The sequence below is a fragment of the Morone saxatilis genome, unplaced genomic scaffold (genome assembly GCF_004916995.1).
Source record: "Morone saxatilis isolate NCDOM2014 unplaced genomic scaffold, NCSU_SB_2.0 Contig22, whole genome shotgun sequence".
NCBI classification, from domain to species: Eukaryota; Metazoa; Chordata; class Actinopteri; family Moronidae; genus Morone; species Morone saxatilis.
In genome coordinates, this window is record NW_023339785.1 from 23737599 (window position 1) to 23741695 (window position 4097).

A 4097-nucleotide genomic window follows, 5' to 3' on the forward strand; every position below is an offset into this window, starting at 1 on the left:
GAGAGAGAGAGAGAGATCATGTGAGTAGTATCAGTTTGCAGTGCACTTGAGCCTCATAGTGTGTGTGTGTGTGTGTGTGTGTGTAGCCTTCAGAACATGCGTGTTAAAGACCTATGCAATGTCAGTGGGGTTATAAGACCCACTATATGCCATTTACCATATACCACCACATGTACAGTATTTTATTATCTTACAGCGGCTGTTTATGAGCTGCCTAATTGGACATAACATAATACAGTGAGTGCTGAGATATTTGCATGGATTTATTTATGTGACAACTTTATGCCTTGAGGATGCTGGTGTGTGATCCTTGAATCAATGCAGTGTGTGTGTGTGTGTGTGAGTGGCTGGCAGGAATTAGCACGGATTAACTGCTCAGTCACCTGGATATATTCCGGTGTCTCTTACACTGACAGATGATGCCGTGGTTAAAGTGTCACATTTTGAAATGCCTGCTGCACTGCGTCACGTGTCACATGAGAAATGTTAAGGAAAAAGTTGTACATTTTTATCATTTTGTCATTATCAGAGTAATCCAGCGATGGTTGTCTGTACATTCATTGGTAGATTTCAAACATAGCAATTCCTCAGTACATTCAGTGTAACTTTTAATGGTGCCAATTTGACTAAATGTGAATAAATATAGGCTAAAAATGTTCATTCATTCAAAATTAATTTTCTGCTTTTTTTGCCCAGATGATGCACATTGATTCTGTAACAAAGGACAGTATCTCACAAGCTGACATGTACCTACAATGACGCACGTCAAGACACCCCCAGTATGCAGCTTCCATAGAAAATAGTGTGCAGGTGTTTTGATGCCCGTCACATACTCCTGGTGAGTGTGGCACTTAATTCTTTCCTCATACGTATTTATAAGTAAAAATATAATGGTTCCTTTATTCATGTTTCCTTTCAATATACCAAACAAAAGGTACACACATATCGTATCTATAATATTTATTTGGTTGGATTTGGTTATTCCTACAGATATGAGACAACTATTGTGATTTCAACGCTTTGTCCATATATTTACCAACCCAGCCTACTTGTCATATATATTTAAACAGCTCATTACTCCGAGTTGCACATGACCATATATCATAGGAGATTTACTTTCTTATGTTTCCTGCTACATATAGATAGTCTTGTATTGTAAAATTATAAATCATCTGAAAATTGTTCGCTCATGTACCATTACCTAAAATTAACTTACACTGCAAATGTTATGGATTTAGATTTTACCGCCCTATGTTCTTTGTCTACACTGATTGATCCACAGTGTCTATCTTCATCTTAGAGAAGGTATACATTATACAATTTAAGTGTCCTTGGAAATAACCTAATCACACAGCACAAACCAAATATTCTTATCCACAATGTCTTGTAATAACTTTTTTTTAATAATCATTATTATTTGAACAGAGCTTAAACAGCCAATTATTTAATTCCCACAATTTTGAAAGGTTAAGCAATTACTCCTACAGCAGTGGTGCTCAGTGATGCATTGTGTCTGGCACATTTACATACTTCCATATAAACAAGGACATTTACATACATTAACACAGTAACATATTATAAAAGGTGTTCCATTTAACATTCATGGCTACTCATACTAATTAACAGGGTGGAGCATGAGGGGCATTCATGTACATTCAATTATACATTAAATTACAAAATTAATGACATTTAATAAGTTGATGCGTGATGTATATTGTATGCACTTTTGCATATACCATTATACCACTGCTTGTATGGACATTTCCCTACATGTTTTGACTCCAACCTTTCATTTTATTATTTTGTAAATGATGTCCCTAACCTATCATTACTACATTATTATGCTTGAATTTCCCTAAATAAAGTATCTATCTATCTATAGCATTGTATTCATCAAGCATCATATGACACATTTTAACATAATTAAAGTGCAGAAACACAACAATTACCAATGAATTTAATGTTTGGTGCTCTTAAAGTTAAAGTATAGAATTAAATTTATTTATATTTTTAATTAAAAAAAAGACTGGACCCACTAGAAATACATTTTTAACATTTTTAAAGTTTCTTTCTTAAAAACTACAAATCCCAGAGACAGCGTGTACACAACGTCACCGGAAGTTAGACACTTTGGTATAAAAGCACTTCCGCGTCCGTTGACGGTCCTTTCCTGTCTACGGCCTATCGGAAGATGGCGGTGCAAATCTCCAAGAAGAGGAAGGTTAGCTCTCTTTTATCTCCGTTTTACTCACACAGACAGAGGATTTATGTGCAAATGGCGTCGTGTGGACGAGGATACAACCGTTACTCGTTCGCCTCGGTGTTAAAGGAGCTCGTCCTGCTCCGATTCGGAGAGGATTAATGCAGATGCTGCCGGCGCTGCTGTCTCCTCATTTACTGCGCCAACATGGCTCCGTGCTCCTCAAACCGGCCGTGAGTTAGAAACCGGCAGCCCCGGACTCATGCGGTCCTCTCGGCCCGGTTGTGCGTGAATATAAACGTTATTAACGTTAAACAGAGTTAATATCTGCTCGTCTCCTCTGTGACAGGTTCAAATGAGCGCTGGCTTCATGTTGAAGTGAACTGGGACTGAAAGAGCTGCTGCTGCCCTTAAAGACGCAGATATTAGAGGATTAATCAATAATTAATGTAATTATAGTTATTAATCTGTGTTTAAAATATCTAATGGAGCTGGGAGTTTAATCTTTATTTGTGATAAATGCGGTTTTAAAACGCATCTGACATGCGGTTTTAGGAGTTAGAATAATTAAACACGTAAAGTTAAACTATAACTCGATATTAAAAGACCAAAGCAGTGTAAAGTTGAAGGTTTATGAAGTGAATTGAGTTCCTCCTCATTTCTCTGTAGCTGGAATATAAAACACTTGTTTCTGCAGAGGAGATTTTAACAGCAACAACAACTAAAAACTGCATAAACTTGTCTCTGCAATAAGCGTCCTTGTGTTTGTCCCTTCGGTGATGAGACGATGACGAGTCGGAACAGGACTCGGTCTGGTTCTGCGGTCGCTGGTTCGGGTCCACGTTCTGTGGTTCTGCTCCGGTTCCTCAGAGCCGCGAGTCCTTCTGGTTGAAGACATCGAGGCATTTGTCTGAGAAGGGTTGAAGCGACGCAGAGTGAATGTGTATAGTGGAAATGTGAATGTAGAGTGATGTAAAACAAAGTGGTTCTTTCATTTAAAGCTATTTTAAATCGATTCTACTCAAACTTTAGTTAATAAAAGTATTTTTAAGCGACGTTTCCTCCCACTCGACCTCATTTAAAAGGCAAAATCTTGTACTTTTTTAGTTCACGTCTGACAGTTTTAGTTACTTTCCAGATAATAAATAATAAAATGTTCCTCTTTGTGTTAAATTCTTCTACTTAAGTGAAATTTCTATGTAAAACCTTTTTGATTTAACTGGAAATTACACAAAACAGGCCGTTATGTGACAGCCTGACACGATCTTACAGAGATGCAGTGCTGTACATTAAAATACCGACAGTATATAAAGTATTAAAGGGAGCTTTAACATCTACAGTAACGCATTAAAGCAGCAGTAATAATAACGTTCATCTGTATTCTCTCCGTAGTTCGTCTCAGACGGTATCTTCAAGGCCGAGCTGAACGAGTTCCTGACCCGTGAGCTTGCTGAAGATGGTTACTCCGGCGTGGAGGTGCGTGTGACTCCAACCAGGACCGAGATCATCATCCTGGCCACAAGGTGAGTGAGAGAGCTCGTGAACTGTAGTTGGTGCACAGCGGAGAGAGAGAGAGGAAGATTAATGTATATACTTTATATTATAAACTGATTTAGTGATACCCAATATTTATTAAAACCCGTTTTTGAATACTTTTGATTTTGCCTTTACATAACGCATAAAATGTTTGCCGTACCGGTTGTTTGGTTTCTTTTTTTAACTTCATCTTTATGATCTGATAACTATTTTTTCACTTCGACCTACTTTATTAACACATTGGGCCCAAAAATACACAGAAATTATCAAATTCGAATTGAGAAAAAAATATACAATTAATTACAATAAAAAACTCAAACATGCTCAATGAGCTGTTTCGGAACTTGAAAAAGTAAACACA

General features: G+C 37.3%; 1 long non-coding RNA gene and 1 other non-coding gene across 2 annotated transcripts; both read left to right on the top strand.

Annotated features, from left to right (window-relative positions):
* The first annotated feature begins 2096 nt into the window (after nucleotides 1-2096).
* LOC118333742 lies at nucleotides 2097-3713 on the top strand. The gene is made up of 2 exons (XR_004796984.1): nucleotides 2097-2221; nucleotides 3593-3713. It is a non-coding gene; the product is annotated as an uncharacterized LOC118333742 (long non-coding RNA).
* LOC118334134 lies at nucleotides 2972-3119 on the top strand. The gene has a single exon (XR_004796997.1). It is a non-coding gene; the product is annotated as a small nucleolar RNA SNORD15 (small nucleolar RNA).
* Nucleotides 3714-4097: the final 384 nt, after the last annotated feature.